This window comes from Triticum dicoccoides, chromosome 4A (assembly GCF_002162155.2).
Source record: "Triticum dicoccoides isolate Atlit2015 ecotype Zavitan chromosome 4A, WEW_v2.0, whole genome shotgun sequence".
NCBI lineage: Eukaryota > Viridiplantae > Streptophyta > Magnoliopsida > Poales > Poaceae > Triticum > Triticum dicoccoides.
The window spans coordinates 173,078,378-173,097,911 of NC_041386.1; positions in this window are offsets into that span (position 1 = coordinate 173,078,378).

The following is a 19,534-nucleotide window of genomic DNA, read 5'->3' on the forward strand; positions in this document are numbered from 1 at the left end:
GCAAAAGCGACATGCACAAGGTCTCGAGAGAATATCGGAGAGTATCTTCAAATTCTTCTAGTTCACGGAGCAATCATCTGGAGTGAGGGGTTCCCCGGGAGGAAGTAGTAACGAGATCCTAAAGTTAGATTTTAGTAAATTCAGTAAACCCGAATAGAAGAGAGATCAGACTCCCAGAGTAAAGGTCAAGGAGTAAAAGATCCTAATACCACCCAAATGGCAATGTGGGCCCATAAGACACACAACCATGTTAGTAAAAAGTTTTATAATGTCTAGACTCGACTTCGGCCAAGGAGTGTTGAAGGGGGATTCCTACAGGCAGTCGGCTCTGATACCAACTTGTGACGCCCCCGATTCAATCATACACTAATAATACAAGCAAACGTGTATGATCAAGATCAGGGACTCACAGGAAGATATCACAACACAACTCTACAAATAATTAAGTCATACAAGCATCATATTACAAGCCAGGCGCCTCGAGGGCTCGAATACAAGAACTCGATCATAGACGAGTCAGCGGAAGCAACAATATCTGAGTACAGACATAAGTTAAACATGTTTGCCTTAAGAAGGCTATCACAAACTGGGATACAGATCGAAAGAGGCGCGGGCCTCCTGCCTGGGATCCTCCTAAGCTACTCATGGTCGTCGTCAGCGGGCTGCACGTAGTAGTAGGCACCTCCCGAGTAGTAGTAGTCGTCGTCGACGGTGGCGTCTGGCTCCTGGGCTCCACCGTTTGGTCGCAGCAATCGGGAATACAAAGGGAGAAAAGAGGGAGCAAAGCAACCATGAGTACTCATCCAAAGTACTTGCAAGCAAGGAGCTACACTACATATGTATGCATTGGTATCAAATGGAAAAGGGGGTAATATATGTGGACAGAACTGCAGAATGCCGGAATAAGAGGGGGATAGCTAGTCCTTTCGAAGACTACGCTTCTGGTAACCTCCATCTTGCAGCAGGAGAAGAGAGTAGATGGTAAGTTCACCAAGTAGCATCGTGTAACATAATCCTAACACATGATCCTCCCCTCATCGCCCTGTGAGAGAGCGATCACCGGTTGTACCTGGCACTTGGAAGGGTGTGCTTTATTAAGTATCCGGTTCTAGTTGTCATAAGGTCAAGGTACAACTCCAAGTCGTCCTGTTACCAAAGATCACGGCTATTCGAATAGATTAACTTCCCTGCAGGGGTGCAACACATAACCCAACATGCTCGATCTCATTTGGCCGGACACACTTTTCTGGGTCATGCCCGGCCTCGGAAGATCAACACGTTGCAGCCCTACCTAGGCACAACAGAGAGGTCAGCACGCCGGTCTAAGTCCTATGGCGCAGGGGTCTGGGCCCATCGCCCATTTCACACCTGCTCGTTGCGAGGGCGGCCGGAAGCAGACCTAGCCTAGCAGGCGTTCCAGTCCAATTCGGCACGCGCCACTCAGTCGCTGACGTCACGAAGGCTTCGTCTGATACCACGACGTCGAGTGCCCATAATTGTCCCCGCGTAGATGGTTAGTGCGTATAGGCCAGTGGCCAGACTCACATCAAATACCAAGATCTCGTTAAACGTGTTATCTTGAAATAACTGCGAACACCGACCAGGGCCAGGCCCACCTCTCTCCTAGGTGGTCTCAACCTGCCCTGTCCCTTCGCCACAAAGATCCACACAGAGGGCTGTCGGGAAAGTATGTCCTTCCAGCCCCCAATTCGTGAATCAACCGCGGGTACTCCTCGAGCCAACCCGACTTTAGTCATCACATGTATCATGCATAAAGTATATAGTATATACCCGTGATCACCTCCCAAGTGATCATGGCCCAATAGTATAGCATGGCAGACGGACAAGAATATAGGGCCACTGATGATAAACTAGCATCCTATACTAAGCATTAGGATTGCAGGTAAGGTATCAACAGCTGGAGTAACAATGACAGGGTATGCATCAGAATAGGATTAACGGAAAGCAGTAACATGCTACACTACTCTAATGCAAGCAGTAGAGAGAAGAATAGGCGATATCTGGTTACCAAAGGGGGGGCTTGCCTGGTTGCTCTGGCAAGAAGGAAGGGTCGTCAACACCGTAGTCAAACTGGGGGGTCACCGGTAGTCTCGGGGTCTACCAGAAAGAAGTAACGGAGGGGGAACACAATAAATAACAGAGCAATCAAAGCATCACAAAGTGGAACATGGCATTACGCGGTGTTAGAGGTGACCTAACGTAGTAGTAGGTGCTACTGACAAAGGGGGAAAACATCCGGGAAAGTATTACCGATGTTTGACGTTTTTGGGTAGATGAAACGGAGGTGGATTGTTGCATGTTCGCTATGCTAGGGATGTGTGGTGAACGAACAGACTGCGTATTCGGATTCATCTCGTCGTTCTGAACAACTTTCATGTATAAACTTTTTCCATCCGAGTTACCGATTATTTTATATTAATTTTTAAAGTTTTTTATAAACATTTTCTAAATATTCTAGAATTTATATTAATTTCGAAATTTAAAAGGAAAATTGTTAGATGCACCCAGTGCAGTGCACCCGGCAGTGCACGGTTAGCAGTTGACTGGTCCACATTGACCAGTCAAAGGGGCATCGGGGCCCACCTATCATAGACTGCTAGTTAATAGCTTTTAGTTAAAAGGATTTAGTTAACAGGGGGGTCCCACATGTCATACCCAGTGACTAAACTGACATGGTTATTTATTTTAATTAAACATGTGGGGCCTGTATCTGAGCGGGGGTTAGTAGGTGGGTTAGGGCCTTAATGGCTAATTAGGCCGGCGGGTTAACTCCGGTGGCCAGAGGCCATGACGGAGGGCCGAAGTGGCAGAGGGGGGGGGGCGCTGGCGGCCTCCGCTTGAGCCAATAGCAGTGTTGGGGCAGTGGCGGCCCGGGTGGGCACCGCCGGCCGGAGACGGACGCCGCCGCAAGCGGTGGGGCGCGGGTGGGGGCGACAGGAGGAGCGAGGGGAGGTGGGACGCAGGGTGCCGGCGGAAGCGACGGCAGTGGGTGCGGGAGGGGTGAGCACGGCCACGGCGCCAGCGGCGCACGCAAGGAGCAAGCTCCGGGTGCAGGAAGCAGCTAGGGGAGTTGGTCGATGGTGCGACCAACGACGCGCTGGGCGCTGGCAGGCACGACAAGCTGTAGGCGACGGCGGCGGCTAAAGCAGCAGTGCAGCACAAGCAACTAGAGGCAAGGCAGAGCGCGAGCACGCGGGCGGCGCACGGTCGGGAGCGCACGGGGCTCGTGCAGGTGGCTCCAGGGTTTGGCTGCAGGTGGCTGGGCCACATGGGCGCGGACACAGAGCTTCAGCCATGGCGGAAACAGCATGGGGAGCGAGCTACGAGGAAGAAGGAGAGGTGTGATGAGAGCGGAAAGTAGCCGGAGCTCACCGGGAAGGCACAAGGAGGCCTGGCGTGGGCTTAGGAGCAGCAGAGGCACCGGAATCATCGGGGATCGCCGGCGGCCGTCGAGGAAGAAGACGGTTGGATCCGGCGTGGTGGTGGTCCCCGACTCCGATGGCTTGGCGTAGAGGACGTAGTCGAGGGAAGTGCACCTCCTAGGCATAGCCTCGCGGTGCAGGGTGGCCGGAGACCACATGGACGGCGATGTTCATGGCAACGACAACGGCGGGCGGCTGCGCATGGAAGAAAGCCGCGCGAGGGGGAAGAAGTGGAGAGGCTAGGGTTCGCAGGGCATCGAGGGGAGTCAAGTAGGAGGCCGAGGGGGCTGGATGCACGCCGCGTGGTGATCCCCAACCATGGACGAGCCCTCTGTGTCCATGAGGTGTGGTGAACAGAGAGGTAAGGGATGAGGGGCATTGATGGGCTGGTCCGGCCCCTGTAGTCATGGGCCATAAGTGCTAGTAGTTTTCTCTTTTACTTTTAGACCTTTTCTTTTATTTATTTCTTTTCTGTCTTCCCTTATCTCTTAAGTTTATTTAGTTTTATTAATTATAGCAATAGATCCTAAATTGGTATTCCCAATTATACCACCACCACATTAAATTGGGAACTTTAAATAAAATACTTTCCATTTGTTTTAATATTTTCAAAGCATTTAAATAATTGTTTTGCTACTGTTTTATTTAGTTAAGTGCATTTAAACTTTTTATAAAGACTTGGTTTATCCACCAATATTACTTATGAATTATTTGACACAAACCGAACATTTTTGTTTTATTGTTGAAAAACTTTTGTTGTATGCCATATTTGGAATTTGAATTTTGAATCGGTTTTTGAACTAACGAGGGATTAGCAACAGTAACGGAGGTGACGTGGCATCATTAGCGGAGTTTTCTATAGCCTAATTATCCGGGCGTCATAGCTCATATATTGCGTGAAGATTGAAAAGGTTTGAGAATATCAAAAGTATGAAACAATTGCTTGGCTTGTCATCAGGGTTGTGCATGATTTAATATTTTGTGTGATGAAGATAGAGCATAGCCAGACTATATGATTTTGTAGGGATAACTTTCTTTGGCCATGTTATTTTCAGAAGACATAATTGATTAGTTAGTATGCTTGAAGTATTATTATTTCTATGTCAATATTAAACTTTTATCTTGAATCTTTCGGGTCTGAACATTCATGCCACAATAAAGAAAAATTACATTGAGAAATATGTTAGGAAGCATTCCATATCAAAAATTCTGTTTTTATCATTTACCTACTCGAGGACGAGCAGGAATTAAACTTGGGGATTGATACGTCTCCAACGTATCTATAATTTTCGATTGTTCCATGCTATTATATTATCTGTTTTGGATGTTTATGGGCTTTATTATACACTTTTATATTATTTTTGGGACTAACCTATTAACCCAGAGCCCAGTGCCAATTTCTGTTTTTTCCCCTTGTTTTAGAGTATCGCAGAAAAGGAAAATCAAACGGAGTCCAATTGACCTGAAACTTCACGGAACTTATTTTTGGAAGGAAAGCAACCCAGGAGACTTGGACTCCACGTAAGGGAAGCAACGAGGAAGCCACGAGGCAGCGGGCGCGCCCACCCCCTGGGCGTGCCCTCCACCCTCGTGGGCCCCTCATGGCTCCCCTGACGTACTTCTTTCGCCTATATATCTCCATATACCCCGAAACGATCGGAGAGCACAATAGATTGGTAGTTCCGCCGCCAAAAGCCTCCGTAGCCACCGAAAACCAATCTAGACCCATTCCGGCACCCTGCCGGAGGGGGCAATCCCTCTTCGGTGGCCATCTTCATCATCCTGGTGCTCTCCATGACGAGGAGGGAGTAGTTCTCCCTCGGGGCTGAGGGTATGTACCAGTAGCTATGTGTTTGATCTCTCTCTCTCTCTCTCTCTCTCTCTCTCTCGTGTTCTTGATTTGGCACGATCTTGATGTATCACGAGCTTTGCTATTATAGTTGGATCTTATGTTTCTTCTCCCCCTCTACTCTCTTGTAATGGATTGAGTTTCCCCTTCGAAGTTATCTTATCGGATTGAGTCTTCAAAGATTTGAGAACACTTGATGTATGTCTTGCCGTGCGTATCTGTGGTGACAATGGGATATCACGTGATTCACTTGATGTATGTTTTGGTGATCAACTTGCGGGTTCCACCCATGAACCTATGCATAGGGGCTGGCACATGTTTTCGTCGTGACTCTTCGGTAGAAACTTTGGGGCACTCTTTGAAGTACCTTGTGTTGGTTTGAATAGATGAATCTGAGATTGTGTGATGCATATCGTATAATCATACCCGCGGATACTTGAGGTGACATTGGAGTATCTAGTTGACATTAGGGTTTTGATTGATTTGTGTCTTAAGGTGTTATTCTAGTACGAACTCTAGGGCTGTTTGTGACACTTATAGGAATAGCCCAACGGATTGATTGGAAAGAATAACTTTGAGGTGGTTTCGTACCCTACCATAATCTCTTCGTTTGTTCTCCGCTATTAGTGACTTTGGAGTGACTCTTTGTTGCATGTTGAGGGATAGTTATATGATCCAATTATGTTATTATTGTCGAGAAGACTTGCACTAGTGAAAGTATGAACCCTAGGCCTTGTTTCAACACATTGCAATACCGTTTACGCTCACTTTTACCATTATTTACCTTGCTGTTTTTATATTTTCAGATTACAAAGACCTTTATCTACCATCCATATACCACTTGTATCACCATCTCTTCGCCGAACTAGTGCACCTATACAATTTACCATTGTATTGGGTGTGTTGGGGACACAAGAGACTCTTTGTTATTTGGCTACAGGGTTGCTTGAGAGAGACCATCTTCATCCTACGCCTCCTACGGATTGATAAACCTTAGGTCATCCAGTTGAGGGAAATTTGCTATTGTCCTACAAACCTCTGCACTTGGAGGCCCAACAATGTCTAGAAGAAGAAGGTTGTGTAGTAGACATCAAGCTCTTTTCTGGCGCCGTTGCCGGGGAGGTGAGTGCTTGAAGTTATATCTTTAGATCTTGCAATCGAGTCTTTTAGTTTCTTGTTTTATCACTAGTTTAGTTTATAAAAGAAAATTACAAAAAATATGAAATTGAGTTTGCCTCATTCGTTTCATCTTTTTAATATCTTTCGTGAGTATGATGGAAAGGAAAATTGTGCCAAAGTGTTAGAAGAAGAATGCATTAAAATGTTTGGCACTAAATCTTTGAATGATGAGAATGATTGCAATGTTGTTAGTATGAACTCCTTGAATATCCCTAGTACTAATGATGATTGCACTAGTTATGATGAAAATGTCTCCTATAAACATGTCAATCTTTGTGGAGTGCATTGGGTTTGCAAGTACACACCAAATAGGGAAGATAGATATTGCAAGAGGCATAAGTACTTTGAAACTAACTTGTTGCAAGAAAGGCTAGATGATTGTGCTGAAAATTTAAATTTTCTTGGCCATACTTGTGAGCCTTGCAATGAACGTGGCCATTTAACCATCCGATGCAAATTGTTTCATGATCTAATCGTTTCCAAAAATTGTGATGACTTGATTTCTCTTGCACATCATAATGAACTTAGTTTTCTTATGGGTTATGAAGAAATGAAACGTATAACTAACTATCTTCCAGAATTTGCCCATTATAAACTTCTTGGTTTTGATCTTGAGGAAATTTATATGTATTGTGCGGTGAATTGTATTGAAAATCCTTATATTGTCAACTACATAAAGAAAAGAAAACAAATAGAAGATGAAAAGAATACTAATGAAAGGGAATAGACTTCCCAATACCCTCCTATTATTTCTTATGATGAATCAGGTAACGAGGAGGAGCTTCCTATTCAACCAATCTCATTAATAAGGAGCTCCAAAAAGAGGATTGAACCCACACATGATGTGGTGAAGAAGAACAAAAGAAAAAGGAAGAGAGGTAAAAAGATATCTCCCAAATAATGATGCTCCTATTACTATTGTGCCTCATGAAAATATAATTGTGGAAGATAATGGTACTTCTTATGATCTTGAAAATCTTTTTCGCACTTGCTTGGAAGAATATGATAATTTCTATACTATTGGTGCTATCCATACTATTAATTATGAGAGTGATTATGCTTATGATATGAAAAGGACCAAGCTTGGGGATGCTATGTTTGATGAATATGATGTTTTTGAGAATATATTTTCTGCAATTAATGTTTGTCCCAAGCTTGGGGATGCTACGTTTAATGAAGATGATATTTTTAGTCTCCCAAGATTTGTTATGCAAGTTTATAATGATGATAGCATGCCTCCTACCTATGATGATTATTGTGATGATACTTATGCTATAAAAAGTAGTGATTATATTTATAAAACTTGTCATGATTATGATTACCCATTTTCTGAACATTAATCTTTTAATGTGGAAACAAATTATAGTATTCGAGTCTCTTATGATACTCCCACTATTCCGAATGAGAAGAATTTTGCTTATGTGGAGAGTAATAAAAATTCTATGCTTATGCATCATGAAAATAATGCTTTTGGTGCTGGTTATATTGTTGAATTCATTCATTATGCTACTGAAAATTATTATGAGGTAGGAACATATGCTTGTAGGAATTGCAATAATATCAAGTTTCCTTTCTATGCGCTTAAAATCTTGAAGTTATGCTTGTTTTGCTTTCCTATGCTAGTTGATTATTGTTCCCATAAATTGTTTGCTCACAAAATCCTTATGCATAGGAAGTGGTTTAGACTTAAATGTGCTAGTCATACTCTTCATGATGCTCTCTTTATGTTTCAATTCTTATCCTTTATTTGAGCATCATTGAAATCATCATGCCTAGCTAGGGGCGTTAAACGATAGCGCTTGTTGGGAGGCAACCCAACTTTATTTTTGTTCCTTGATTTTTGTTCCTGTTTAGTAATAAATAATTTATCTAGCCTCTGTTATGATTGAGTTTTTATGTTTTAATTAGTGTTTGTGCCAAGTAGAACCGTTGGGTAGACTTGGGGAAAGTCTTGTTGATCTTGCTGTTAAAACAGAAACTTTAGCGCTCACGAGAATTGCTTCCATTTTTTATTGGAGAGTGCTATTTAGTCAATTCTTTTTGAAGATGATTAATAGATAAATTCCTCACGTCCAGAAATTTATTTTAGAATTTTATGAGTTCTAGAAGTATACGTTTGATCCAGATTACTACAGACTGTTCTGTTTTTGACAAATTCTGTTTTCGATGTGTTGTTTGCTTATTTTGATAAATCTATGAGTAGTATCGGAGGGTATGAACCATACGTAAGTTGGAATACAGTAGATATTACACCAATATGAATTTAGAATGAGTTCACAACAGTACCTAAGTGGTGATTTATTTTCTTATACTAACGGAGCTTACGAGTTTTCTGTTAAGTTTTGTGTTGTGAAGCTTTCAAGTTTTGGATAAAGATTCGATGGACTATGTAATAAGGAGTGGCAAGAGCCTAAGCTTGGAGATGCCAAAGGTGCCCCAAGGTAATATTCAAGGAAAACCAAGAGCCTAAGCTTGGGGATGCCTCGGAAGGCATCCCCTCTTTCGTCTTTGTTCATCGGTAACTTTACTTGGAGCTATATTTTTATTCGCCACATGATATGTGTTTTGCTTGGAGCGTCATTTTATTTTATTTAGTTTTGCTTGCTGTTTGAATAAAATACCAAGATTTGAAATTATTAAATGTTAGATAGTCTTCATATAGTTGCATAATTATTCGACTACTCATTTATCTTCACTTATATCCTTCGAAGTAGTTTGTCATTTGCTCTAGTGCTTCACTTATATCCTTTTAGAGCACAGTGGTGGTTTTATTTTATAGAAATAGATGAACTCTCATGCATCACTTATATTATTTTGAGAGTCCTAATCAGCATGGTAATTTGCTTTGGTTATGAATTTAGTCCTAATATGATGGGCATCCAAGAGGGATATAATAAAAACTTTCATATGAAGTGCATTGAATACTAAGAGAAGTTTGATACTTGATAATTGTTTTGAGATATGGAGATGGTGATATTAGAGTCATGCTAGTTGAGTAGTTGTGAATTTGAGAAATACTCGTGTTGAAGTTTGTGATTCTCGTAGCATGCACGTATGGTGAACCGTTATGTGAAGAAGTCGGAGCATGACTTATTTATTGATTGTCTTCCTTATGAGTGGCGGTCGGGGACGAGCGATGGTCTTTTCCTACCAATCTATCCCCCTAGGAGCATGCGCGTAGTAATTTGTTTTGATAACTAATATATTTTTGCAATAAGTATGTGAGTTCTTTATGACTAATGTTGAGTCCATGGATTATACGCACTCTCACCCTTCCACCATTGCTAGCCTCTCTAATACCGTGCACCTTTCGCCGTATCATACACCCACCATATACCTTCCTCAAAACAGCCACCATACCTACCTATCATGGCATTTCCATAGCCATTCCGAGATATATTGCCATGCAACTTTCCACCGTTCCATTTACTATGACACGCTCCATCATTGTCATATTGTTATGCATGATCATGTAGTTGACATCGTATTTGTGGCAAAGCCACCGTTCATAATTCTTTCATACATGTCACTCATGAGTCATTGCACATCCCAGTACACCGCCGGAGGCATTCATATAGAGTCATATTTTGTTATAAGAATCAAGTTGTAATTCTTGAGTTGTAAGTAAATAAAAGTGTGATGATCATCATTATTAGAGCATTGTCCCAGTGAGGAAAGGATGATGGAGACTATGATTCCCCCACAAGTCGGGATGAGACTCCAGACGAAAATAAATAAATAAAAGAGGCCAAAGAAGCCCAAATAAAAAAAAAGATAAAAGAGGCCATAAAAAAGGAGAAGGCCCAAATAAAAAATGAGAGAAAAAGAGAGAAGGGGCAATGCTACTATCCTTTTACCACACTTGTGCTTCAAAGTAGCACCATGATCTTCATGATAGAGAGTCTCCTATGTTGTCACTTTCATATACTAGTGGGAATCTTTCATTATAGAACTTGCCTTGTATATTCCAATGATGGGCTTCCTCAAAATGCCCTAGGTCTTCGTGAGCAAGCGAGTTGGATGCACACCCACTAGTTTCTTCTGTTGAGCTTTCATACATTTATAGCTCTAGTGCATTCATTGCATGGCAATCCCTACTCACTCACATTGATATCTATTGATGGGCATCTCCATAGCCCGTTTATACGCCTAGTTGATGTGAGACTATCTTCTCCCTTTTTGTCTTCTCCACAACCACAATTCTATTCCACCTATAGTGCTATGTCCATGGCTCACGCTCATGTATTGCGTGAAGATTGAAAAAGTTTGAGAACACCAAAAGTATGAAACAATTGTTTGGCTTGTCATCAGGGTTGTGCATGATTTAAATATTTTGTGTGGTGAAGATAGAGCATAGCCAGACTGTATGATTTTGTAGGGATAGCTTTCTTTGGCCATGTTATTTTGAGAAGACATGATTGCTTAGTTAGTATGCTTGAAGTATTATTATTTTTACGTCAATATTAAACTCTTGTCTTGAATCTTATGGATCTTAATATTCTTGCTACAATAAATAGAAATACATGATGAATATGTTAGGTAGCATTCCACATCAAAAATTCTGTTTTTATCATTTACCTACTCGAGGACGAGCAAGAATTAAGCTTGCGGATGCTGATACATCTCCAACGTATCTATAATTTTTTATTGTTCCATGCTATTATATTATTTGTTCTGGATGTTTATGGGCTTTATTATACACTTTTATATTATTTTTGGGGCTAACCTATTAACCTAGAGCCCAGTGCCAGTTTTTGTTTTTTTCCTTGTTTTAGAGTATCGCAGAAAAGGAAAATCAAACGGAGTCCAATTGACCTGAAACTTCACGGAACTTATTTTTGGAAGGAAAGCAACCCGGGTGACTTGGAGTCCACGTAAGGGAAGCAACGAGGAAGCCACGAGGCAGGGGGGCGCGCCCACCCCCCTGGGCGCGCCCTCCACCCTCGTGGGCCCCTCGTGGCTCCCCTGGCGTACTTCTTCCGCCTATATATCTCCATATACCCTAAAACGATCGGAGAGCACAATAGATCGGGAGTTCCGCCGCTAGAAGTCTGCGTAGCCACCGAAAACCAATCTAGACCCGTTTCGGCACCCTCCCGGAGGGGGCAATGCTTCTCCGGTGGCCATCTTCATCATCCTGGTGCTCTCCATGATGAGGAGAGAGTAGTTCTCCCTCGGGGCTGAGGGTATGTACCGGTAGCTATATGTTTGATCTCTCTCTCTCGTGTTCCTGATTTGGCACGATCTTGATGTATCGCGAGCTTTTCTATTATAGTTGGACCTTATGTTTCTTCTCCCCCTCTACTCTATTGTAATGGATTGAGTTTCCCCTTCGAAGTTATCTTATCGGATTGAGTCTTTAAAGATTTGAGAACACTTGATGTATGTCTTGCCATGCGTATCTGTGGTGACAATGGGATATCATGTGATTCACTTGATGTATGTTTTGGTGATCAACTTGCGGGTTCCGCCCATGAATCTATGCATAGGGGTTGGCACACGTTTTCATCGTGACTCTCCGGTAGAAACTTTGGGACACTCTTTGAAGTACTTTGTGTTGGTTTGAATAGATGAATTTGAGATTGTGTGATGCATATCGTATAATCATACCCGCGGATACTTGAGGTGACATTGGGGTATCTAGGTGACATTAGGGTTTTGATTGATTTGTGTCTTAAGGTGTTATTCTAGTACGAACTCTAGGGCTGTTTGTGACACTTACAAGAATAGCCCAACGGATTGATTGGAAGGAATAACTTTGAGGTGGTTTCGTACCCTACCATAATCTCTTCGTTTGTTCTCCGCTATTAGTTTCTTTGGGGTGACTCTTTGTTGCATGTTGAAGGATAATTATATGATCCAATTATGTTATTATTGTTGAGAGGACTTGCACTAGTGAAAGTATGAACCCTAGGCCTTGTTTCAACACATTGCAATACCGTTTATGCTCCCTTTTACCATTATTTACCTTGCTGTTTATATATTTTCAGATTACAAAAACCTTTAGCTACCATCCATATACCACTTGTATCACCATCTCTTCGCCGAACTAGTGCACCTATACAATTTACCATTGTATTGGGTGTGTTGGGGACACAAGAGACTCTTTGTTATTTGGTTGCAGGGTTGCTTGCGAGAGACCATCTTCATCCTACGCCTCCTACGGATTGATAAACCTTAGGTCATCCACTTGAGGGAAATTTGCTACTGTCCTACAAACCTCTACACTTGGAGGCCCAACAACGTCTACAAGAAGAAGGTTGTGTAGTAGACATCAGGGATGCTTGATACGTCTCCAACGTATCAATAATTTATGATTGCTCCATGCTATTATATTATCTATTTTGGATGTTAATGGGCTTATTTTTACACTTCTATTATTATTTTTGGGACTAACCTATTAATCGGAGGCCCAACCCAAATTGCTGTTTTTTTGCCTATTTTAGAGTTTCGCCGAAAAGGAATATCAAACGGAGTCCAAATGGAATGAAACCTTCGGGAGCGTTATTTTTGGAACAAACATGATCCAGGGGACTTGGAGTGGACGCCAAGCAATCAACGAGGCGACCACGAGGCAGGGGGCACGCCCTCCACCCTCATGGGCCCCTCGTTGCTCCACCGACATACTTCTTCCTCCTATATGTATCGATATACCCCGCAAACATCCAGGAGCACCATGAAACCCTATTTCCACCACCGCAACCTTCTGTACCCAAGAGATCCCATCTTTGGGCCTTTTTCGGAGCTCCGGTGGAGGGGGCATTGATCACGGAGGGCCTCTACATCAACTCCATGGCCCCTTCGATGATGTGTGAGTAGTTTACTTCAGACCTTCTGGTCCATAGCTAGTAGCTAGATGGCTTCTTCTCTCTCTTTGGATCTCAATACAAAGTTCTCCTCGATTCTCTTGGAGATCTATTCGATGTAATCTTATTTTGCGGTGTGTTTGTCGAGATCCGATGAATTGTGGGTTTATGATCAAGTTTATCTATGAAAAATATTTGAATCTTCTCTGAATTCTTTTATGTATGATTGGTTTATCTTTGCAAGTCTCTTCGAATTATCAGTTTGGTTTGGCCTACTAGATTGATCTTTCTTGCAATGGGAGAAGTGCTTAGCTTTGGGTTCAATCTTGCAGTGACAGAAAGGGAAACAACACGTATTGTATTGTTACCATCGAGGATAAAAAGATGGGGTTTACATCATATTTCATGAGTTTATCCCTCTACATCATGTCATCTTGCTTAAGGCATTACTCTGTTCTTATGTACTTAATACTCTAGATGCATGCTGGATAGCGGTCGATATGTGGAGTAATAGTAGTAGATGCAGAATCATTTCGGTCTACTTGTCTCGGACGTGATGCCTATATACATGATCATGCCTAGATATTCTCATAATTATTCGCTTTTCTATCAATTGCTCAACAGAAATTTGTTCACCCACCTTAATACTTATGCTATCTTGAGAGAAGCCACTAGTGAAACCTATGGCCCCCGGGTCTATTCTCCATCATACAAGTTTCCAATCTACTTTATTTTGCAATCTTTACTTTCAATCTATATCATAAAAATACCAAAAATATTTATCTTATTATTATCATCTCTATCAGATCTCACTCTTGCAAGTGGCCGTGAATGGATTGACGACCCCTTTATCGCATTGGTTGCGAGGTTCTTATTTGTTTGTGTAGGTATGAGGTGACTCGCGCATGGTCTCCTACTAGATTGATACCTTGGTTCTCAAAAACTGAGGGAAATACTTACGCTGCTCTATTACATCACCCTTTCCTCTTCAGGGGAAAACCGGTAGCAGGCCACGAGGTGGGGACAACCCACCTAGGCGCGCCAGGAGGGGGGGCCCTGGTGGGTTGTGCCCACCCAGGTGCCCCCCTCCGGTGGGTCTTGGCTCCAAAAATTCTTGTTTATTGTATAAAAAATTCTCGCAAAGGTCCGTTCCATTCCGAGAACTTTTATTTCTGCACAAAAACAACACCATGGTAGTTCTGCTGGAAACAACGTCAGTCCGGGGTTAGTTTCATTCAAATCATGCAAATTAGAGTCCATAACAAGAGGAAAAGCGTTAGGAAAGGTAGATACATTGGAGACATATCAACTCCCCCAAGAGTAAACCTTTGCTTGTCCTCAAGCAATTCAGTTGATAAACAGAAAGTGAAAAAGAAAACCTTTTACGAACTCTTTTGCTCTTGTTTGCATAAACAACACCCAAGTTTTCAGCCAACATTATAACTAACCATGCCGACAATAACTCTTAAAGATTATATTAACTCATATCAATTACATAATCAGCTAGCAAGCAATAATAAGATATCTCAAACAACAACACGTTGTCAAAACAACCATGATATAATATGACAATAGTGGTATCTCGCTAGCCCTTTCTGAGACCGCAAAACATAAATGTAGAGCACCTCCAAAGTTCAAGCAGCGACTAAACATTGTAATTCATGGTAGAAGAGATCTAGTCATGATGCACCCAACATTAGATACACACAATGCATAAGTCATGACAGCAGTGCTCTCAAGTTCTGGCGCTTGTTTTAGAAGGTGATGACACAACATAAAAGTAAATAGATAGTCCCTTCATAGAGGGAAGCAGTGATTTGCAGAGGTGCTAGAGCTCAAGTTTTTAAAACAGAGGTAAATGATATTTTGAGACATGCACCCTTCTCATTTACTTCACAACTATCAGTTATCCATATCTTCCATGCTAAGCACACTAGTGGTGGTTCCCAAGCGAGAAAAGTAAAGGTTTACTCCCCATCCACCAACAATCACATTCCATGGCTTGTCCGAAACAACGGGTGCTGTCCAAACCAACAATAGTCCCAGGGGAGTTTTTTTAATTATTTGCATTTTTGAGTTTGGGAATGGGAATCCCTATTATCGCCCTTTTCTCGTGAGATGGCGAGTGAATAAACACTCGACCTGAGAATAACCCGCTTAGCATGGAAGATACCGACCATCTCCTGTCGTTCCATGAACAATCCAGGGACACAAAAAGGATATTTTTAGAAGGTTTTAGAGGTGGCACATGCAAATTTACTTAGGACGTTAGGGTAATAACACATATAGGTAGGTATGGTGGACTCATCTGGAAAAACTTTTGGGTTCAAGGTTTTTGATGTACAAGCAGAATTCCCACTTAGTACAGGAGAAGGCTAACAATTAGATTGAGAAGCGGCCAGCTAGAGAGCAATAACAATAATGAACATGCATTATGCATAAGTAACATTGGACACACGCATGAGTAGGATATGGACACCATGAACATAAATATCGTAGAGGCTATGTTGGTTTTGATTCAACTACATGCACAAAGATGTGCCAAGTCAAGCCACTCAAACATTCAGAGGAGGATACCATATCATCATAATACATCACAATCATTTTAACGCAATGTTGATATCCAAGATAAGTCATTATCCACTCCCAGCTACTTATGCATGGCATGAGAAACTATAATCTCTAACTGTCATTGCAAACATGTTTAATCATAATGGGCTGAATCATGGATACTAGGTTAAACATATTTACACAAACATAACAAGTCGAGTTCGTCATACCAGTTTCTCTCTGCCACGACGAGTTCATCGAATATCATTATTATTGCCTTTCACTTGCACGACCGAATGATATGAAAATAATAATAGTGCAAGAGTGCTGTGGACTAAGCTGGAATCTGCAAACATTTTATTCAACAGGAGAAGACAAGGTAAAATGTGCTCTTCATTAGATCAACAATTATTCATATGAGAGCCACTCAACATATTTATCGTGGTCTTCTCCTTGGTATGACTCAAATAAAAAGAAAAAAATTTAGAGAAACATATTGAAATATTTTTGGAGTTTTTGGTTTTCTTGAACAAGCAAATAAAAGGGAAAAGCAGAAACGAGAAAACTATTTACACGGGAAAGCTCCCAACAAGCAAAAGAAGAACAAGGAAATCTTTTTGGATTTTATTTTTAATATTACAACTAAGCATGCATAGAAAGTAAACTGACTACAACTATTTTTTTTGTTTTTTCTAAGATTTTTCAGACACACAAGAAGAAAGCAAGAAAATAAAATTAATCATGGATGATACAATGAAAAAGTGTGAGCACCGACAACTGGAATAAATGGACATGAATCTATTGTCGGTGAGAAACACATACTCCCCCAAGCTTAGGATTTTGGCCTAAATCGGTGATCAATCAGAAGCATTGATAGTAGTTGGCGTGGTAGCTAACGGAGGCTCTTGGTGTGGATGCCTCGGCCTGCCGTGCTGCCTCCACTGCTGTGTTGTGAGCTCGGGCCTCGGTCTCAAGAACAAAATATCTTCCTTTGCTGTGATAGTCAAAAAGAGCAGGCGCAGGCAAATATGTCTGCACAACAGATGTTTGGTTAAACAACAGATTTTAAGTTAAGTTACAAATTTTTCCTTTAAGGATCTTATGATCTTTTAAGGTGTCAAAATCTAAATATTGCGTGGGCAGGATAGGGTCAAAGGGCAAAGGTGAAACACCCAGCCCTCGTGCTAAACACATGGCATATATTCCACCATAGAAATAGCCACTGTTAGTGTTATGCTGAAGTCTGTGTGCAACAATCGCTCCATGGTTATAACTCCTTTCACCGGTGAGAGCGGTGCGTATGAGGCTCAAGTCTGGAGCACAAAGTGTACTACAGTCTTGCTTGCCTAATATACATTTCCCATTAAATAATGCAAAGTACTGAATTGCAGGAAAATGAATGCTCTTTATTTTACCTTGTGTCACCCCCTCGTCTCACTGTAACAAAGACTAGTCAAGAATGATCGGAACTTAGTCCTTGGCGGTTCATCAAGCGAACCCCAGAATGGGAGTTTGCAGCGGTAAGCAAAATTCTCTAGTGAGATGGTAAATGGATTATCATAAAGCATAAAAGACACCCTATACTCATGGGGATGGAATTTAAATCCTTTGACAAACGATTCAGTGAGAATGTGGCATTGTTCGCACTTATCTGAAATGTAGGGATCAAGACCGACATCATGAACATAGTGCTCAAATTCCTCCTTAATGCCCACATGCATCATATAGTCATCGCAAGGCCATAAGCATGTTTTGGTGGCGGCATCTCGTGTGGAACTTCCACTTGGTTCAACATAAGACCAGCGATCGGAACTGTCACTAGAAGATGCCCCCGAGGATCGCCTCATCGAAGAACTCCTTCCAAAAAGTTTAATCGTGTTCACGTACAATTTTCTGAAATTTTTTGTGTGACAAAAATTTATCAACAAAACTTTACAAAATTGATAGAAACTACTCATAGGGATACATAGAGGCCATAGCAAGCCTTCAAACTACTTAGAACTCTAAGAATTCAACATGCAAGCTCATCTACAGCAGCACCAAGAATAGCTAATTATTCAAAATATAAACCACTAAAACAAAAACTAATTGGAAAAACGGTGGAGTCACATACCAAGCAACAATCCCCCGAAACAGTTTCGGAAATGGAGTTTCGAGCAAAGAGATCGAAATCTGCGGGTTTGAGAGCAAGAACACGAGAGAGCGAGAGCTATAAAGAATTTTTCTAGAGGTAGGTGATGATGTGGTGTGAAGAGATAAGTGAGGGGGCCCACGTGGGGGCCACAACCCACCAGGGTGCGCCTGGGGGTCCTAGTGCACCCAGGTGGGTTGTGCCCACCTGGTGCACCTCCCTTTGATATTATTTGCACCAGAAGCTGAGAAATATTCAGAAAAAATCGTATTAAATTTTCAGGGCATTCTGAGAACATTTATTTTGGGTCATTTTTTATTGCACGGGAAATTCAGAAAACAGACAAAACATGGCATTTTATTTTATTTAACTACCAAAACCAGAAAAAAAAGTAGAGACAAAAGGTAGTGCTTACTAAATTCATCAACTTCATACCGCTCAAAAAAGATCCATTAATAAGGTTGATCAAGTTTTATTAACAACCACTTTCCATTAGCATGAAACCGAAGAACTATCGTAATTCACTAGGTTACCTCAATGGGGATATGAATGTCCCCAACAATAAGCATTTCATATTTCTTTTTGATAGTAGGTAGACGTATTTGAAAACTTCCAATAGTGATTGTCGGAGATTTTTCAATAACATCAATACCATTCACTTGGAATTGTTTCTTCAGAAAGTGCACCGTATGCTCATTACCATTGATATGAAAAGTGATCTTGATTTTATTGCAATCAATAACAGCCTCTGCAGTATTCAAGAAAAGTCTACCAAGGATAATCGACATGTTGTTGTCCCCGGGCATCTCAAGTATAACAAAGTCAGTCAAAATAGTAACATTAGCAACAACAATGGGCACATCCTCATAGACACCAATAGGTATGGCGGTTGATTTGTGAGCCATTTGCAAAGATATTTCAGTAGGTGTGAGTTTATTCAAATCGAGTCTTTTATATAAAGAGAAAGGCATAACACTAATACCAGCTCCTAAATCACACAAAGCAGGTTTCACATAATTCTTCTTGATGGAGCAAGGTATAGTTGGTATTCCCGGATCTCCAAGTTTTTAGGTACTCCATCTTTAAAAGTGTAATTAGCAAGCATAGTGGAGATTCCATCTTCCGGTATTTTTCTCTTATTTGTGATGATGTCTTTCATATACTTTGCATAAGGAGGCATTTTCAAGACATCAGTCAAGCGAGTACGCAAAAAGATCGGCCTCAGCATTTCAGCAAAGCGTTCAAATTCTTCATCATCCTTCTTTTTAGCTGACTTTGGTGGAAAAGGCATAGGTTTTTGAACCCATGGTTCTCTTTCCTTACCGTGTTTTCTAGCAATGAAGTCTCTTTTATATACCTTGTTTTCTTAGGTTGTGGGTTATCAAGATCAACTGGTGGTTCTATCTCAACATCATTGTCTGGTTCTTTTTCATTATTATTAGGTTGAGAGTCTTCATGAACATTAGCATTACCTTTTTCATTATCGCTGGGTGAGTGTTCATTACCAGATTGAGTTTCAGTATCTAATATAGAAGTTTTATTATCATTATCTGGAGGTTTTTCTATTTCAGGTTCA